At 33.8% G+C, this 22,077-nt stretch overlaps 1 non-coding gene across 1 annotated transcript; it reads left to right on the top strand.

The window, feature by feature from the left end:
- The first annotated feature begins 2,034 nt into the window (after nt 1–2,034).
- On the top strand, nt 2,035–2,140 carry LOC128287669 (small nucleolar RNA R71). Its single transcript, XR_008278369.1, has one exon. It is a non-coding gene; the product is annotated as a small nucleolar RNA R71 (small nucleolar RNA).
- Nucleotides 2,141–22,077: the final 19,937 nt, after the last annotated feature.

Raw genomic sequence — 22,077 nt, 5'->3', positions numbered from 1 at the left:
TGCCTCCCGAGAAGCACTTATTTATAGTCTAAGCTCCGCTTACCTTTCTGGTGCATGGTCATGGTGGTGCGGGGAGTTTACACTCCTCATCCCTGCTATCAATTTTATCAAAATAAGGTTTAAGACAAGTACTGTTTACCTTGAAAGTGCCGAACTTGGGATGAATTATCTCGACTGTACCATATGGGAAAATATTGAGTACCGTAAGAGGGATTACTCCGTTAGGTTCAGAAGTGGCAATGCGAGGGTCTGCTGCATCTAGTAGTACTTTGTCTCCAACCTTAAGTTGATTTGGTGAGTCAGTAAGCTCGTCCTGGTTCAGTTTCGGTTTATCGGGTGTTCTTTATTTCTGTGTCCACCATTCATCTAGCTCCTCGATTTGTAGCCTTCGTTCTTCATAGATAGGTCCTTTGATGTTGCTTAAGCATGGCTCGTGTAGGTTCTACGAACTTATTTCTTGCAAAGTAGGGTGCACCACATGGTCAGTTTTAGTAGAATGATTTATACAACCATCTTCAATTTTTGATGTGTTACTTGAATCACGAGCTTGAAGGGTGATTGTTTCATCTCCTACACGAAGTGTGAGTTCACCTGTGCCAACATCAATAATGGTTCTAGCTGTCGCTAAAAAGGGTCTTCCGAAAATCAAAGGTGCATTACTATCTTCTTCCATGTCTAGAACAACAAAGTCTACTGGGTATATAAATTTATCTATCTTAACAAAAACATCTTCAATGATACCCTTAGGAAACCTAATGGTTTTATCAGCCAATTGAATGCTCATCCTAGTTTGTTTGGGTTTCCCAAGACCTACCTATTTAAACATTTTATAAGGCATAACATTAATGCTTGCCCCTAAGTCAGCCAATGCATTATGAACATCTAAACTACCAATTAAACAAGGAATCGTAAAACTCCCTGGATGTTTCAATTTGTTGGGTAGCTTATTCTGTAATATGGCTGAGCAAACTGCATTCAACTCCACATGCGATGCCTCATCCAACTTTTGTTTGTTTACTAGAAGCTCCCTTAAAAATTTAACTGCGTTTGGCATCTACGAGAGAGCTTTGATAAATGGTAAGTTAATATGTAATTTCTTTAATAGTTTAAGGAATTTACAGAATTGTTCATCTGTATGGTCTTTCCTTGTCGCATTGGGGGTATGACACCTGTGGTTTGTACTCCTTACTTAATGTTTTTTGCTCGCTGTAGACTACCTCACCTTTATCTTGACTTACCACAATACCTTGCCTTGGTTCTGATGCATGCTCAACTAACCCTTCCTTGTCATGAGTGATAATCACATTGAGTTGTTCCCTTGGGTTAGATTCCGTGTTACTCGGCAAACTACCTTGTGGTCGTTCAGAAATCAGTTTGATGAGTTGGCCTATTTGAGTTTCGAGCCCTTAGATTGACGCTTGTTGATTCTTAAGGGCTGTCTCGATATTCTGGAAATGAGTTTCTGATACCGAGATGAATTTTGTTAGCATCTCCTCAAGGTTCGGCTTTTTCTCTTATTGGTAGGGTGGTTGTTGGAAGCCTGGAGGTGGTGGTCTCAGATTCCCTTGGCCTCCCCATGAGAAATTTGGGTGGTTCCTCCAACATGCATTGTAGGTATTACTATAAGGATTATTTTGAGATCGAAGATTATTACCCATGTAATTTAACTGCTTGTTCTCAATGTTGTGGCCATAGGGTGGGTATTCTGAATTGCTTGATCCACCTCCACTTGCTTTAGACTGCATTATTGGGTGAACCTATGAAGAACTAAGAAAACCATCAATTTTCTTATTCAAGAGTTCTACCTGATGAGAGAGCATGGTGACCGAATCGACGTTATAAACGTCGGCTACTTTTGTTGGCTTTGTCCTCATGACTTGCCACTAATAATTATTCAGTGACATCTCTTCTATAAATTCATAAGCATCTTCAGGTGTTTTATTATTGATGGTTCCACCAACGGCTGCGTTGATCATCTGTCGAGTCGAAGGATTCAGGCCATTATGAAACGTTTGAACCTGTAGCCAAAGTGGTAACCCATGGTGAGGGCACCTTCTCAAAAGGTCCTTGTATCTCTCTCATGTATCGTAGAGTGTTTCTAAATCCATCTGCACAAAAAAAGAGATATCATTATGTAATTTGGCTGTTTTAGCCGGCGAAAAATATTTTAATAAAAACTTTTCAGTCATTTGTTCCCAAGTAGTGATTGACCCTTGTGGTAACGACTTTAGCCTTATTCCTCAACGAAAAGGGAAACAACCGAAGGCAAATGGCGTCATCAGAAATGCCATTGATTTTAAATGTATCACGTAGTTCCAAAAAGTTTGCCAAGTGAGCGTTAGGATCTTCGTCCTGCAAACCATCAAACTGAACAAATTGTTGTATCATTTGAATTGTGTTAGGTTTCAGTTCAAAAGTATTTGCAGCTACAGTAGGTCTAACTATGCTCGATTCAGTTCCTATTAAAGAAAGTTTAGCATAATCATACATAGTGCGCGGAGCAGGATTCTGATTAACAGCAATAGTAGGAGGCAGCAGATTTTCTTGGTTTTCAGCCATCTCCTCGGTTGTGGTAGAAGTATCGTCCTCTTGCTCTTCCTCTGTGTATCGTAAGCTTCACCTTATTTCTCTTTGGTTTCTGCGAACTGTGCGGTCGATCTCACCGTCAAAAAGTAGTGGTCCTGACGGGTTTCTTTTGGTCATAAACTAGAAAATCCTGTCAGAAGAAAATAAATGAAAAATTAGAAAAGAAAATGAAAATTTAAATTGCAATAAAAGTAAAATGGATAAAGTAATAAAAATCGAGTGTTCCTAATATCCTAGTTTCCCGATAACGGCACCAAAAACTTGGTACGTGATATTCGCGACAGGTTTAAATATTTATAATTAATCGTTCTTGAAACTAACTATTATCATGATGAAGGCAAGTGCACCTATCGAACAGTAGTATAGTTTTAGCAAGACCGAATTGTCGAACCCAAAGGAACCAAGAGTACTAGTGATTACTTTATTTTTATTATCTAACCTAAAAATTAAGGGATTTGTTTATCTAAATTAATTAACTAAACTAAAAGTGCACAGAGAGAAATTGGGGAAAAGCTTTTGGGAAAACTCGATTGATTAAGACAATACCCAAGGAAAAATCCACCTAAACTTCACTTGTTATTTGACTCTGAATCAGACAATTTATTCATTTGACTTGATCCGTAGAAATCCCTAAGTTATATTATTATCTCTCTCGAGACTAATAATGTCTAACCCTAGGTTGATTAATTGAAATCTATTTCTAATTAACACCTAGTGTTGCATTAACTCGATATATAGATCCCCTTATTAGGTTTCACCCTAATCCGGCAAAATCTTATCACCCTATCTCTAGGCTTGCAATCAACTCCGCTTAATTATGAAAAATTTACTCTTAGACATGGTCTATTCCTCCTCTGAATAAGAGCATTAACTCGAATCAATATCTTGGAATATTAAAATAAGAATTAAGAACACATAATTAAGAACAAGTTAAATATTTATCATAAAATTCAGATAATAATAACAAGATCTGTCTTAGGTTTCATTTCCCTTAGGTATTTAGGGGGTTTAGTTCATGATTATAGAAGAAAACATATCAAAAGCATAAATATAACAAAACATAAGAAAACCCAAAACTCCTGAAGGAACTTGAAGGGAGATCTTCAGTCTTGATGATGAATCCGGCTTCTGAGATGGATCAATCGGCTTTCCTTGAGTAATTCCTTGCTTCCTACTCTGTGTTTCCCTTCCTAAGTGCCTCCTTCGGTGTTTAAATAGGCTTTAGAATGCCTAAGAGCCCTCAAAATTGGCCTTTTCCGAATAGGGTTATACTTGGGCTAGGTAGGGACACGACCGTGTGACACGCCCGTGTGCGATTACTCCAGCCCATGGTTAAGGCTGTTGAATAGGCACGGGTGTGTAGTCTACCCGTGTAAGTCGTGCTTCGATCCTGCCAAAGGGAAATGGCCATGTGACACGCTCATGTGAGGAAGTCCAGGCCGTGTTGATTTCCCATGTGGGTCTATTTTCTCCGTTTTCGGCCCGTTTCTCACTCATTTTACTCTCCTATGCTCACCTAAGTATAAAACATGAAATTAAAGAATTTGGAGCATTGAATTCACCAAATCTAAGGAGAAACCATCCATAAATGTGCTAAGCATGGGCTAAAAACATGTATAAATTACGGTTTATCAATATGTTATCAATATGTTATATTATTTGTATGTCATATTGCATTGCATGGGTTTGGGATTGACGGGTGATAGAGGAGTTTCGTGGAGTACCGATGATTATCCGTATTATTGTTTAGCAGTATATCTACGCCCCAAAGTATTGTTGGAGTACCGGTAACTTATCGTAACTTACTAACAGCTTGTCTGCAAATTATTGGCAGTTTTATTGCATATTTTTATTGGCGGTTTAACCACATCAAGCTTCGGCTCTTACTGTTTTGCATGCATAGAATTTTGGATAAAATCAAGCTAATTGAATAATCAGCCTAATATAACTTAAAACACAAATTTTCTTACAAAAATTAAAGGCATCACATTTTTTGTTGCAAATTGATAAAACGCAGTTTTTAAAGGTTTACTAACGGAAACATATGAGTTTTTTTCAAACGACACGACACTGTAATAAATTGGACTTAAATCATAAAAGGCCTAACAATCTAATGTTTTTAATAAACCTAGGGCAACCATGTTAAGCTTTTTGGAAATTGATCGAAATAGTCATTTTTAAACCGAATGGATCTACTTGGTCATTTCAATAGCTAATGTGGCCTTCAGAATTTTGTCGTAACGTCTAGGCTAGGTTTGGAAGGTTACACTTGACATATTCAAAATATAGTTGACATGCCATGGGATTTGTATATGTTTTTGGTGGGAGCATTTTGGCACTTCATTGTGACTAAGGTGGAATTCATTCTGGCATTACGACACATTACATATTTTGGAGTGTTAGGGGGATCAGTGCATTTATGCCTGATCAGTATTTTAGTGCTTATTGTGGAGTATTAGGGGATTAATCCACGTACCTGTACTTGTGTTTGCATCCAATTAATAGGGGATAAAAGTAAATAATGATATGATATGCTGATTTTGGTAATGAGATGTTATTCTGATTCTAATTATCAAATGCTATTCCAATTTCTGAAAATGATAAGGCATTTTGATTTTGATAATAAAATTATGTTGGACATTGGCCATGTTGATAACCAATATGAGGTGATTTTTTTATAATGAGAACTGGCTACACGAAATGATATCATAAAATCATTAGTAATGATGTGGAATATGATATCAAGTTGTTGATGAAACACTAGACATTAGAATTGATATGATTTATTAGTAGCATGCTTATTAGCTTAATGCTTTTACATACTGAATTTATATTATGTTAGCACGAATGGGTACACAATACTAAGCATACGAATTTGTTTGTTTTTGTGCATAGGTATAGAAAAGGTTTGCTAGATTAAAGGTCTCATGAAACATCCAAGATTCAATGGCTCAGGTCAGACCAAGTTTACATTCTTTTTCTTATAAATAGTTAAAGGCATGTAACTAGGTTGAGTCATATGGTTAAATGTCTTTTTTGGGTCTTTTGATATGCTTTGGTATATGTTGGACATTTGAGTATCCTAAAGTTGAACTTAGCTATGTAATTTTAATGTTTATATGCATGATTATGCTTGGTTGATAATTGATGTAATTGGGCTAGGTGACGTTACATTAGATACTTTGATTTTAAGTTGTTTGAGAGTATTTTTAGATGCCAAATTGATTTTTTTTTGTATTTAGGTGACATAATGGTTATTCATTGGAATGATTTGGTGCCTTATTGCATGAAGTAAAATTTTACTTTTGGCATTTTTGGACATTTGGTCTCAAGACAAGAGGGTATTGTCTTAAGACACTATGAATAAAATGGTCATTCTAGGTATTTATGGATAATGGTTTCGAGACACCACATCCTAATTCTTGTGACAAGTATCGATTGGTCTTGAGACAGATAAACATCGAATGTAAATAACCAAGAAAAAGGAGTAATGTATCGAGATAGAAGGCTCAATGTCTCGTTTCGAGACATGAAAACTCATGTCTCTAGACATCAAACATTGAAGCCAGGGGTCTGAAACAAGGGAAGCATGACTAGAGACATGGCTCTCAATGTCTCGAGATATTTACTTGAATTATGATAGTTCAGTTTGGATTTAGGCCCTGACAACATATTTAACCTCGAATAATCCCGAAGTGTGTTTAATAAGGTTGTTAGACATCTATAATGCATGATTAAGCTCGTAGTAGAATTTTGTTTTGAATTATATCATGATTAATTGTTTAAATTTGTTTCTTAATTTCTTTGAGATAGTCTGAGTTGCTTCGACAATGTAATGTGACGTATCACATTCGGATCCGATAATGGGGTTGGATGTAAGGTGTCACATTCTTTGCGATAAGTAGGTAATTATAAAAATCAAACTCCATGAATCAAATTTAATCTTTAATATATAAGTCCATGCGTCATGAAAATAACACTTATACCCTTTTCTCGGTAAAAATAAAAAATTGCAATTTGGTCCTAATACTTTTAAATATTTTCCAATTGATTAAACAAGTGAATTTAATTGTATTAATTTATATTCCCAATCATTATCATTCCATAAAATCAGTTTTAGCTCACATATCCTTAATTTGGTTAATTTACATATATATCCTCCAACTTTTAAAAATTTCAATTTTGTCCTTTATTTTAGTATTTGACATTCAAAAATTTGTATACATTAAAAGTAATCTCCAATATCAATATAATTTCTAAAGAATTCTCTTTATCTAACCTATCTCCGTGTTTCCTTAATATTTACTAAACACAAATACCAGATGTTGTACTGGAAATTTTGGAGGCGTTATAATCACAATATTCCTTTAGTCAAATTTGATAAAAAGTTTACATTACTAAAAAGAAAACAAATGACCTAAGAACTAGGTAGTACATTTACAGAAAAGATAAGTTCAACAAAGATAGTGGATTGATTAGGTTTAATAGAAACTTATGAAGGCTCGACAAAAACAAAAACAATAGTGGTAATGGTAGTAGAACTATCACCTTACTTTTCAAGCTTGGATGCCTCATGTTTTTGAAACAATCAAAGCTTTAATTCTCTTGGCATTAATAACATGAGTCTTAGCTACGGTGTCCCAAATGGAGGCAAAATAACATTTATATTGGCTTGATTCCTAAAAGCTTCCAACCAAAATAATTAAGGTCGTTTACATCTAAGCCTTTAAGTAACTCCTTAATAAAAATCTAGCAAAACTCTATATAGAGTTATCTTACCAAATTAATTGTCTTGACTAAAGAAAAATACTACTTATCCAATTCCTAACTGACCACCTCTCCCTGTCCTCGCCAACGGGGTGAGAAATCAACAATACAACAATAATCAATCAAATACTAAGTGCGGTGTCTGCAAGTGTGATTGATCAATTGTAATATTTGTAGTGTCATTGAAACACTATAGTATTCCAGGGATTGAACCCAAGAGAGTCAATGATTGAGTGGATTCTAGCAACAAACGTACAAATAAAGAGTCTAAAGAATTACTCACTAGATACTATAGTACAACAAGCTATGAAATTGAGAAGAACTAAAACTAAATTACTAGCTAATTAGCAAAATGACCAAATCTTAAAGCATGCAAAGTTATAAAACTATCAAATTAATAACAAACAATGGTTGGTTGACTTCAATTTAGTTCATTGAACATCGAATTAAGGGTCTAACTTGCTTAAACTACTAAAGTGACTCCATTATACCTCTCGACATCGACTTTGCCAAATTAGAAAAATTAGTATGGTTTATCTCTCGACCTCACCGACTAACCCAAGAATCATCAAATTGGTGCCTGAAAAGATCTCCTCTCGATCTCACTTATCTTGATTTTCCCTTAGGGACATCAATCCTAAGTTTTTAAGTCTATTCTATTTAGTCCAATTTTACAATTTAGTCCCTGACTACACAAATTAATTTAATCACATCTCTATCAAACAACCTCCTAAGGTTTAGTTATCCATTACCATATATAAGCTAACGAGAACCAAATAGAGAACCATGGAAGCCATTAACATAAAAATCAACAAAAAGATCAAAGGCTGGATTTTTACTTTGAGAAACTAAAGAGCAATAAAAATGGCAGCAAGATAGACGAATAAAATTGTGACGCCCCGTACCCGAGACCGTTGTCGGAGTCGAACACGAGGTGTTAACAGACTTAATTCATTTATTTACACAGTTCATTTTAAAATTTCTAGACAAGCTGGTTAACTGCATCACAGTCACTTTAAAAATCATATCTCGAGTTCCAAAACTCGAAAACTGATTCTGTAAATTTTCCCTGAAACTATACTCATATATCCATCTACAAATTTTTTTCTAGAATTTTTGGTCAGGCCAATTAGTACAGTTTATTAGTTAAAGTCTCCCCTATTTCAGAGTTCGACTACTCTGACCTTCATGCATTACGACTTAGATATCTCCCTATACAGGGCTTTAATACTTATGCCGTTTGTTTCTAATGAAACTAGACTCGAAAAGGAATCTGTACATATAAAGTCTGACTTCTAATTATCTCTGGTTAATTTATAGTGAATTTCCAAAGTCAGAACAGGGGATCCATAAATCGCTCTGGCCCTGTTTCACGAAAACTTAAACATCTCATAAAATATGGCTCATATGGTCATTTCGTTACTTTCATATGAAAATAGATTCATCAAGGTTAAATTAAATAATTTATTCACTATTTAATTCCATTCCTACTATTTTTAGTGATTTTTCAAATCCACAACACTGCTGCTGTCAGCATCTATTTTTAAGGTAAACTTTACCTATTTCTTGGTTTTCCATGGCTCAACTAGAATTTGTCATACATAGCACCCAAAATGATAGTGATTAACCATTCCAATGGCTAATCGTTACCAAGCATTTCCATACCACTCAATAAACAATATACCAAATGATTATAATGCTATGCTCAAAACATATATAAGCCATTTTCGCATGGCTATACGAATACACATTACCAAAGGGTACTTAATTAACAACAAGGGTCAGCCCTATACATGCCATTTTCAAAATTGAACTAAAAGAGTACCAAAAAGTGGCTTAGATAGTGTGGATGACTTCGACTTTGACACTCTCGAGTCCGATAGCTGACGAACAAAATCTATAAAACCGAGAATTAAAGAAACAGAGTAAGCATTTAATGCTTAGTAAGTTTGAGTAATGAAATTATTTACGACCAAAGTCTAGCGTTCATATGACTAAATGAATAATTGCATATATGCATGTTCTCAAAATCATACTTACTTCACGCTTCAACCATTATATTCATACATAGGGAATCAAACCTAGCTAGAGGCCGGAAGCTCGTTGATCAATTGAGCGAATACTATTTAAAAGGAATAGACTTTTTCGTTGCATATACAAATATACCTTATCGTTTGGATTTTATGAGCGTATTAATTGAAATTTTTACAGCAAGATCGCTCACTTCCCAAACCCAAGTATCTTCGATATTTAGCCGAATATAGCAACTCGCACAAATGCCTTCGGGTCTTAGCCCGGATATAGTCACTAGCATAAATGCCTTCGGGACTTAGCCCGGATATGGTCGCTAGCACAAATGCCTTCGGGACTTAGCCCGGATATAGTCACTAGCATAAATGCCTTCGGGACTTAGCCCGGATATCATCCGAATAATCATGCACATATATCAACAAATCATAACACATCTATATTTCGTTTTCATTATTAGAACTCATACACAAGGCACTTATCAACCATTACCATTTTCGGCTCAATAGCCACATACAAAGAGCGTGGTTTTGATTTGCTTTATAACATGATCTCTATACGCATTCGGCTGCCCGTCATAAGTATAAACTAATTACCTCAATATATAATTCAAGTAGAATCATTATATCACCGTTTATTTGTTATGCTTATGTGCCATGACCTAATCAAATCACAAACTAAGTTCCATTACTCGAAAACTTACCTCGGATGTTGTCGAACGACTTCAACGGCTATTCGATTACTTTTTCCTTTCCCTTATCCAAATTTTGATCCTCTAAGCTCTTGAGCTAAATCAAACAATTTACTTCCCAATCAAACACAATCATACGGCATTCATATACATTTTAGAACCAATTCATTTGAATCAATTTGCTACTTATACATCAAAATTTCCAATACAAGTATTTAGCACCTTTGCACTAAAACTGGATTTGCAAACACTCATAGACCATGTCCGAATAGCTTAATTAACACCAATCTATAGCCCCTTGAACAATGAATTAAACCCATTGATTAGCAACAAAAACTAATATTTAACAACTATTGTTTTCTTTTATTTCAAACATGCAGCAGACCAATTCCTCCACATATTATAGCACATTCAAATCAGCATTTACATGTTGGAACAATTTGTTTTCAAGTCATAGCTTTCAAGCATCATTTATGCATTTAATTGTCAAATTGTTACATCACTACTAACAAATGAAACTTAGTAAGAATAACATAATATTTTAGCTATTAAACTCAATTTATCAACCCCTATAACCATAACTTACCTGCATGCAAACATTGGCATTTAAACATAAGAATTTACAAAGTTTCCTTTGAAAACTCACTCACAAGCACATTCAATATGTCCTATTTTGGACAGCACAAGGCAGCAAAAATTATATCCCGCAAGAACACACTTAATAGTACTAAAATTTATTAGCTCATCACAACAAAAATCTATTTCTTTTTAATCTGTAATAACTCAATTAATTGGTCCCTAAACCGACAAAGATAATGCAACAAATGGGACCGTCCATACAACCCCAAATCGGCATGAAAATAGTTAGAATTTAGACTAATCATCCAAAGGATGTATGAACCTCCAAAGCAACATTGAACATACCTTAACCTAGAGAACCACCATAGCCGAATTTTCTCCAAGCTCTTTCTCTTCTAGTTACGGCAATGAGGAGCAAAGGTGAAACAACTTTTGTTTCTCCTCCCATTCACCACATGTTTTATTATTCTTAATACATTATTTTATTTTGTAAACTAGTAATGCTAATAGAAAAATACATATTATCATCAATGACCCATACCATGGCCGGCCACTACTTATTATAAATGGAAATTTGACATGCAAGCCCATCATTTTTATAACATGCACTATTAGATCCTTATAGATTAACCTATCACATTTTAAAAGTGTCATCCATAAGTCCTATTAACTAAATTCACATGCAATCGACTAAATCAAAGCTTAAAACTTTCACACATTCATATTCACATATTTTAGACAATAAATATCATATTCAAATACTTCGGTGACTCGGTTTAGCGGTCCCGAAACCACTTTCCGACTAGGGTCAATTTAGGGCTGTCACAAAAATACTATAGCAATGTTTTTTAAAAGGTAAAAGAAAACAAAGTTGACTAATAGTAAACTAGGATTAAAATATAAATACAAGAGAATTTAATGTGCTAAACATGTAAATAAACCTAAGCTACAGTAAAAACTAACTTAACTAACTAAGAAAATATAAGGGAACTAAACAAGTTGTAGAAAAACTAAATCCTATAGTTATGGAGAAGAAAACTACCATAAACCTAAACTAAAAGATAAAAGAAACCCTAAAACTAAAAGCTCCCTCTATAATACTCTTTTGTTCTCATCCAAAAGTGACTTTTAATCTGATTACAACCCAAAATTTTAGACCAAAATGCCTCTCAGCGTGTATTTTTTATTGGTTTTGGGAGGTAGACAAGAATTACCCCTACTGTCAATTTTTGTCTCCTTTCGACAATATATCGCGATACCTAAGGTTTGGTATCACGATATCCACGATAGTCTCGAAATGGGGGGTTCCCTTGGATGTTAGGTATCCCAATACCTAAGGTTGATATCGTGATACCACTATAGGTGGTATCCATTCTCTTCATTTTAGCATTGTTGGGGTATTGCGATCTTGGATCTCTATATCACGATATCACCTCGTGAGCTCACCTTGCGAGCTATCCTCACAGCACCACCTCACGAACTCACCTTGCAATACCACTTAGCAGTACCCTTAACGGGAACACTTAGTAGTTGCAACACTCAATCCACTCGTTAAATTCTTGAGGTGCCATTTGGCCATTTCGGGTCTAAAAAATAGTAGAAAACACAACATTTCATTTATTAAAGCAAAAAATGAAAACTAAATAAAAAAAGATGATAAAAAAAACATACAAATTGCTCGGAAACAAGCTCATAAAGTGTAATGGAGAGCCTAATTTGACATGTCAAATTATGATAGACTACTAACTAAAACACAATATCGCCCAAAGATGATACTTCATCAAGCGACATAAGTCTAGGTTGCTTCCTTGATTAACACCAACATCTTGCAAGTATAACACGTCGTAAAAGGTTAAGCCACATTTATCCCACCCAGGGACCCCTTAGTAAGACAATAAATCACCTAATCACATTAATACATGTGTTAGAGGCTCATCATGGCTCAACTAACTACTCTCCACGATTCCTTCAAAACATATAAAACTTGTTTATTGATCATATATGGCCAAGATAGTCTTTTCATACCCAAACTCTATAAATTTCTTAGAGAACCTTCAATCTTCTTCTCTCACCTCAGGAACTGCTCTCATTGATTCTCAACACCACCCTATTAACCACTACCAACCACCAACTCCCAATTTTGGATCAACATATATGAATTATTATTTTAATTAATAATTAACATTTTCAAACATATATGAATTATTATTTAATACATTAGTGATGAAGTTTTTTAATTCCACAAGAAGTGCTAAATAGCTGTCAAGTGTTCCATTTTTTTATTTTTATTATTTTAAAATATCAATTAAGGATGCATAACAACTTTTCAACCTGATCCATGGAGTTAAAAAACCCCAACATTAATATATCAAAAAATTAGTGTCTTATCACATGCGATGCACTAGTTAGTTGTATGTATTAATCATAGTATATTAAAAATATTTTTATTTTTTAAAAAAATGTACATTTTTACAAATAATATGAAACAATATAACATGAATACTGTATAAATTATTGTATATTGTTCAACCCATTGATTGGTTGAATCAATGGAATCTTCTTGATAAATCTTCATAAAGTTATTGTACATTGTCATGTACATCTCGGCCTCACACTACAGTTGCACAATCACTCTATCATCAAATTCATTCTTTAAATCCTTAATGGATGATTCTCTTTCGTGATCTTAATGTCAACTATTAGAGAATAAACTATGTTAAAACAAATGATGTAAAATAAGATTAAAAGATATAAAGTAAAAATAACAAAAATATAAAATAAGAAATAATGTTAAAAACCTTAAACTGCCAGTGGTTTGATTTATAATTCTTTGTTATATTTCATCACTTTTGTAGAAATCCTAATTATAGGCTTGCATACATGCATAATGGAAGGAAGTACTAATTTTATTTTATATAAATTATTCTTTAATTGCTGTGGTTTTATTTCCAATAATGTCCAATTTAATTTTCGTAATTAATATTAAGGATTTTTCTATTACCCTTTACATTGACATTAAAAAGTATTTTTACTTTCTCTAATGTATTTATTGTTTTATATGAAAGCAAAGTTAGCGAATAAGGTTTAATATGAAACGAATTATTGATATTCTATGTAAGATCTATATTCACTATCTACCAACAAGTGGTTGGGTGCAACGGTAACACATATTGTAATTCTAAGGGGAGAACATAGGTTTGAACTTAGGAGACAACATTGTTAGAAGGGACAGCCACAAACCCTGAATGTGGACCGTTAAAAAAACATGCATAATATATAAAAAGTATATTCACTATCTATTATTATGGTAATTAATTAGTATACTTATAAATTGTGCTAGTAGTAAATTACAATTCAGAATAGACTATTAGGAATCAATAATGAAAATATGAAAGTGTATTGAGGGTTATTTATAATGTTTAATAATTTGTAATTAATGTAAAAATATATTATTGTTATTAACGCTAAAAAATCATATTTAAAACTTAATTTTTAAAAGGTACCCACTTTAAATATAACTAAAAAAGGAAAATATGTTGGAACCGAAAGAATTAACTTAGAACTCAATGTTTTCATATATGTATCCGATTTTTCTTTTATACTATTTGTATATATTAGTTTTCTTACTCATCCAATACATTGGCTTATCGTGTTTATAAATTAGTTATAATAAATAAATTTAAATTATTTAATGTGTACAAATAATAATATTGATTATAGCTATAAAATAATTCTTTAATTAATAAAAATAAAGTAGTACTTATAAATATATATGCACGGGTTTGTTGTAATGTAAAGTAATGCTTATGTGTATATATATGCACGTGTTTATTGTATTTAATTTAAAAGACACATTTAATGAATTCATATTTTTTACATATAAAATATATACACATAATATAATTTTGAAAATAAAAATAATAATTGATAAATAAATCATTGAAAACTAATGTTTGAACTAGATCGAATCAGTTAACCGTTGGGATGTCAGTTCGAAGAAGGCCTTTGAACTAGTTAACTCGAGAACCAATACAGGCTGATTGAACCAAGCAAAAAAACCAATTGAATTAAGCAGTTGAAACGGTTGAATCAGATTTTTAAATTTTTAATTCTATTTTAAATTTTTAATAATTTTTAATTAGATCGATTGAATCTGTAGGACCGACGAGCCGATGGCCTAATCGATTCAAACACTAATCCGATCCAAAAAAACATTATTGAAAACCATAAAAGCAATATATCTTTTGGTGACTAAGTGCACTGCATGAACACATCACTGTAAAGCTATATGAGAATCATCACCGTTCAAATTGAGAAAAGTTTTGAATTATTCTAAACTTATACCTCTTTTTTCAACATTATTATTTCTCTTTTTCCTATAATATATATTATTTATATTAAATAATATAATATATAAAAATATGTGAAAAATAGAATGTCGGTAATGACAATATATCGTAAAAAAATAGAAATAAAAATAAGGAACACACAAATTTTACATGGAAACCCTTTCAGAAAAAACCACGGGCAGAAGAGAAGCAAATTCACTATGTCAAATTCTAATCATTAAAAGATGAATATACTATATTTATTTATAGGCTTGTAAAACTATATTCTAATAGGAGTGTAGTAAGATTGAAACACCTTATTCTAATCAATATCAAATAGATGAAGTTTAATAAGGTTTAAAAACCTTATTCTAAAATAAAATAAAAGAAGTGTAGTTCTATAAAGATTTTACTTTTATTTTATTTTACCATTGTATTTTATTTAAATAAGGATTCAGGTCACTTAATTCTAATAATCTCCACCTTGACACGAATTCTCAATGAACAAGTTCTTCATCGCGAACTCTCAATGAACAAGTTCTCCACCTCTTCTATAAAACCCTTTAAGGGTTTAACTTCAACAATGAACACCAACTAAGTCTCAGTAAAGCTCAAACTTGGTTATAAGAAGTGACTTAGTCATCATATCTGCAGGATTTTCATGAGTACTAATTTTGCTAACAACAATATCACCACGAGCAATAATATCACTAAAAAAAATGATACAGAACATCAATGTGTTTTGTTCTCTCATGAAACATTTGATCTTTTGTAAGGAAGATGGCACTCTGATTGTCACAAAATACTGTATTGATTTGAAGGTCTTTATTGAGTTCACTAAAGAGTCCCTTCAACCAATAGCTTCTTTACAAGCCTCAGTAATCGTCATGTACTCAGCTTCAGTGGTAGACAACGCAACTGTAGGTTGCAAAGTGGCTTTCCAACTGATTGCATAACCTCCGATTATAAAGACATAAGCTGTAAGAGATCTTCTTCTATTAAGGTCTCCAGCAAAATCTGCATCAACATACCCAATGATTCTATCTCTTGTTCTTCCAAATCGTAAGCAAACATCAATAGTACCTCGTAAGTATCTTAAAATCCAGTGAATTATTTTCCAATGTTCTTTACCAGGATTCGCCATGTATCTGCTAACTGTACTGAATACATATGATAAATCTGGATGTGAACAAACCATAGCATACATGAGAGATCCCACTGCACTAGATATGGAACCTGTGACATGTACTCAATCTCATCATATGATTGTGGAGACAAAACCGATGAAATTTTGAAATGGACTGCTAAAGGAGTTCTAACATGCTAAGCACTCTGCATATTGAACCTGTAAAGAACTTTCTCAATGTACCCCTTCTGACTTAGGTACAATTTACTTGATTTTCTATTTCTGATAATCTCCATACCAAGTATCTTCTTTGCTGGTCCCAAATCTTTCATCTCAAATTCTTCACTTAGTTGGGCTTTAACCTTTCTTACCTCTTCTTTATCTTTTGTTGCTATCAACATGCCATCAACATAAAGAAGTAGATACACAAAAGAATCATCACTGTTTTTTTTAAAGTAAACATAACTGTCAAAGCTACTTCTTTTGAAATCATGAGAAATCATAAAGGAATCAAACCTCTTGTACCATTGTCTTGATGACTGTTTGAAACCGTAAAGGAACTTTTTTAGTAAGCAAACATAGTCCTCTTTTTCTGAGACTATAAAACCCTCTGGTTATTGCATCTAAATATCTTCCTCAAGTTCTCCATGTAAAAATATAGTTTTTACATCTAACTGCTCAAGCTCCAAATCATGCATGGCCATAATACCAAGCAAAACTTGAATCGAACTATGCTTCACAACTGGGGAGAACACATCTGTAAAGTCCACTCCTGGAATTTGACTGTAACCCTTTGCAACAAGCCTTACTTTATATTTGGGTTCTTCAACTCCTGGAGTCTCTTCTTTCTTTTTAACCACCCATTTACAACGAACAGCCTGTTTACTTTTAGAAAGTTTCACAAGATCCTATATTCTATTTTTGTAGAGTGTTTCCATCTCCTCTTGCATAGCAAACATCCACTTTTTGGAGTCTTTACAGCTAACCGCCTCAGAATAATTAGATGACTCTTGGTTTGCATCTATATCTTTAGCCACATTTAAAGCATAAGTAACTAGATCAGCCTAAGCATTCTTATTTGGAGGTTTAATTTCTCTTCTAGTTCCATTTTTGGAAATAGAGTATTGTGGTGACGAAGTAACTCTATTCTGAATTTTTGTACTGGCTTGAGGAGTTGACTCTATTGTAGATTCTAGATTAATCTGATGCTCCACCTAGTTTTGATTTTCTTTATTGGAAGAGTCTTTAAGAGATAAGTTAGATAGCATAGCAGTTTCATCAAAAACAACATCTCTGCTAATCACAACTTTTCTATTTTCAGGACACCATAACTTATACCATTTTACATTAACTTTATAACCAAGAAAAACACATTTAATGGATCTCAGTTCTATTTTTCCATTATCAACATGAGCATACATAGGACACCCAAAGATCTTTAAATCAGAATAGGCAACAGGATTACCAGACCATACCTCTTGTGGAGTCTTTTTCTCAATGGCAACGGATGGAGATTGGTTGATCAAAAAACATGCAGCAGAGGCTGTTTCGGCAAAAAATGACTTTGGTAAGTTGGCATTTGACAACATACATCGAACTTTCTCCATGATTGTTCTGTTCATTCGTTCTGCAATGCAGTTTTACTGTGGAGTATGACGAACTGTCAAGTGTCTCACGGTCCCTTCTAACTTACCCAGTTTATTAAACTCATCAGAATAAAACTCTAAGCCATTGTCTGTGCGGAGGTATTTTATTTGTTTTTCCATGTATTTTTCAATCATAGTTTTCCAAGACTTAAATGCGGAAAACACATCGCTTTTCAGCTCCAAGAAGAACACCCAAACTTTTCTGGAAAATCATCAATAAAAGTTAGTATATAATTAGCTTCACCTCTCGAAGGCACTCTGGATGGCCCCCATAGATCAGAATGAATATACTTTAATGTTCCATTTTTTTTATGGATTTCACTAGTGAATCGAACTCTCTTTTACTTTCTAAAAACGCAGTGTTCACAGAACTTCAATTTATAAATTCCTTGCCCATCAAGAAGTCCTCTTTTGCTTAATTCTGCCATGTCATTCTCACTCATATGCCCTAGGCGTATATGCCAAAGTTTAGTAATATCATCATATAACAAGGAAGAGGAAACGACAGCTACATCACCAGTAACAGTAGAACCCTGGAAAACATATAACTTGGAAATCTTTCTTTGCCTTTTCATCACAATGAGGGAACCTTTGGAATTCTTTAAAACCCCACTTTTAGCTGTGTATTTGTACCCTTTTGAATCAAGAGTACTCAACGAAATTAAATTTCTCTTCAATTCTAATCATGTCATACGTCACTAAGTGTTTTGACAACTCCATCAAATATCTTAACTTTAATTGTTTCAACACCTGCGATTTTACATAAAGCATTATTTCCTATCAAAATAACACCTTCAAACACTGTTTCATAAGTTGTAAACTTGTAACGTCCCCGTACCTGAGACCATCGCCGGAGTCGAGCACGAGGTGTTAACGGACTTAATTCATTAATTAAACAACTCAAACAATTTATTTTAAAATTTCCAGACAAGCTGGCTAACTGCGTCACAGTTGCTAAAAAAATTCATATCTCGAGTTACGAAACTTGAAATCCAATTCCGTAAATGTTCCCTGAAAATAGACTCATATATCTACTTACTAATTTTTTTTCTAGAATTTTTGGTATGGCCAATTAGTACAGTTTATTAGTTAAAGTCTCCCCTATTTCAGGGTTCAGCTACTCTGACCCCTGTGTATTACAGATCAGATATATCCTTGTCCAGAGTTTCAATGACTATGACGCTTGTTTCTAATAAAACTAGACTCAATAAGGATTTCATTCATATAAAGTCTGAGTTATAATTATTTTTACACAATTTATGGTGAATTTATAAAGACAGAACAGGGGATCCAGAAATTGCTCTGACCCTGTTTCAGCAAAACGTAAATATTTCATAAAATACAACTCTTTTACATATTTTGTTTCTTCCACATGAAAATAGGTTCATCAAGCTTCAATTAAATATTTTATTCATCATCTAATTCTATCTATACTATTTTTAGTGATTTTTCAAACTCATGTCACTACTGCTGTGTGATTTTATTTTATAGACAATTTCACCATTTTATGGATTTCCGTAGATTAGTTAGCACATAAAGCATACGTGTTATCAAATATAATCTCGATTAGCCACTCCAATAGCTAATCATTCTCAAACATTTACATGCCATTCATGAGCTATATCATAAGATTATATACACAAAAGGATTATAATGCTATACATGCCATATTCCCAAAATATGCAAGCCACCATACCAAGATGGTCCGTTGATAGTGTGAGCGTGCCTCCGACCGTCCTGATCTCCAAACTGGCTTGTCAAAACTACAAGGAATGAAAGAGAGGGAGTAAGCATAAATGCTTAGTAAGTTCACACGGAAATAACAAATAACTTAACAAAGTAATTATACCAACCAACATTAGCATAATATCACCAAAACATATATCACATTTCTATTCATCATTCATCGTCTTACTACATTATTGTTGTCGTATCAAGTCTCAACCAGAGGGTTAAGTACATACCTGTCCAAAGTGCCCATTCCACAACACTTACCAATACGTCACTTGCATCTTGAGTATTCTTCCATTTCACTAGAATTTTACCCGTTGAACACATCGGAATATAACTCGGATAAATAGAAAGTTTGCACATAAGTGCCACATATGTAGCCAAGCTACCATGTAACTCGCCCATAAGCGAACTCGGACTCAACTCAACGAGCTCGGGCATTCGCATCCATAAGTGAACTCGGACTCAACTCAACGAGCTCGGATGCCTAGTTACATCTCACGAACTCGAACTCAACTCAACGAGTTCAGACGTTCACATCCATAAGTGAACTCGGACTCAACTCAATGAGTTCGGATGCTCAAATATCCAAATCTATTCCTAAGGTTCAACGGGACTTTCCTCGTTCGTACTACTTTACCATTCTCCTTGGAATACCAATGACGATACTTCGGTAGTCTTTCACATTTTTCACATAATTCATAAAATTTTTGCATGTTGTCTAACAATGACCACAAAGCATAGAATTGCGATAACAATCATAATATTGTATAAATAGCATTAAATGATTTAAAATAACGGTTATATTACAATATTTACATATGAACTTACCTCGATACAAAATGAGAATAGTCGAGCCTATTCCTCGTAAACTTTATTTTTCCTTCGATCTCGACTCGAATCTCTTTTCTCTTGATAATCAAGACTTAAAAGTGTTGAAACCCTAGCTATGGTTGAGAGCAAAATTTGACAACAACTTATGGAGGAGATCATTATTTTTTTGTTATTTTTCCCATTTTATTTCATTTAATATTCAAATGACCAAAATACCCTTCCTTACTAAACTTTCAAAAATTCCATCCATGTCCAATTTTTGTCCATAAACTTAGAAATTGGTCAAATTGCTATTTAAGACCTCCTAATTAATATTTCAAAGCAATTTCATACTAGAAACTTCTAGAATGCAAGTTTTGTAACTTATTCAATTTAGTCCCTAACTTCAAATTAAGCACTTTATGCATAGAATTTCTTCATGAAATTTTTACAAAATCATGCAATCATATCATAGACCTCAAAATAATCATAAAATAATTATTTCTATCTCGAATTTATGGTCCCGAAACCACTATTCCGATTAGGCCCTAATTCAGGATATCACAAAACCAATCCTGATTGGGACTCATGTGGAAGGTGTAGCCGAATCAAGGATCCACTCACTCACTTTATAAGTGTTGACAGAAGCGACTAGAAGTTCACCATCACTGTAGTCTTCTCCAACATCAGCTTCACCGAAATTTTCTGGTTGTTTCCCCTTTTGATTCACAGCCTCCCTTTTGATCTTATTCTATAGCTTATAGCACTCAGATTTAATGTACCCTTTCTTCTTGTAGAAGTTACAAGTTTTAACTTTATTTGAAGACTTCAATCTACCCTTAGATTTACCGCGAGGATTCTGTTCATGTGTCCTTCCACGATCATCATCAACATTCCAATCTTGTCTCCCACGAACAATGAGACCCTCTCCCTGAGAGTCAGTTTTAACCATAAGATGCTTCATCTTATCATACGAGGCCAAAGAATCATAAACCTCATCAACTGTGAGAGACTTGCAGCTATATAAAATCGTGTCTCTAAAGGTTGAATAAGACGGGGGTAACGAACAAAGTAGAATCAACCCTAGATCTTCCTTATCATGCTGGACCTTCATGGCCTCCAAGTTTGAGAGAATTTCTTTAAACACTGTTAAGTATTCGTGCACAGAAGCACCTTCTCCAAACGATGAGCATAAAGACGCTACTTTATATGTAACTTGCTGGTTAGAGTTTTTGACATACATATTTGTTCCAGCCTATTCCATAATCTAGCGGCGATCTTCTCCTTCATCACATCTTGTAAAATTTCGTTAGAGAAATGTAGATGTAACTGTGTTAATGCTTTTCGATCCTTGCGCTTCTTCTCTTCCTCTATCAATGTTGAAGGCATATTATCTACCCCTAGCAGGGCTTCCTCTAAGTCCATCTATGCAAGAACTGTCTGCATCTTTTTCTGCCACAATGCGAATCTGGTGTTACAATCCAACAACTGAATTTCATACTTCAAAGACGCCATTACGTGATTGAGATGAACAATTCGGAAGCTCGGATACCAATTTGTGAAAAAATAAAATGTCGGTAATGACAATATATCGCAAAAAAATAGAAATAAAAATAAAGAACACAGATTTTACGTGGAAACCCTTTTGGGAAAAAACCATAGGCAGAGGAGAAGAAAATTCACTATGTCAAATTCTAATCATTACAAGAGGAATATACTATGTCTATTTATAGGCTTGTAAAATCATATTCTAATAGGAGTGTAGTAAGATTGAAACATCTT

This window comes from Gossypium arboreum, chromosome 13 (assembly GCF_025698485.1).
Source record: "Gossypium arboreum isolate Shixiya-1 chromosome 13, ASM2569848v2, whole genome shotgun sequence".
Taxonomy (NCBI): Eukaryota; Viridiplantae; Streptophyta; class Magnoliopsida; order Malvales; family Malvaceae; genus Gossypium; species Gossypium arboreum.
Note: the sequence above shows the minus strand (reverse complement) of the source record. Positions and strands in the feature narration are given on the sequence as shown.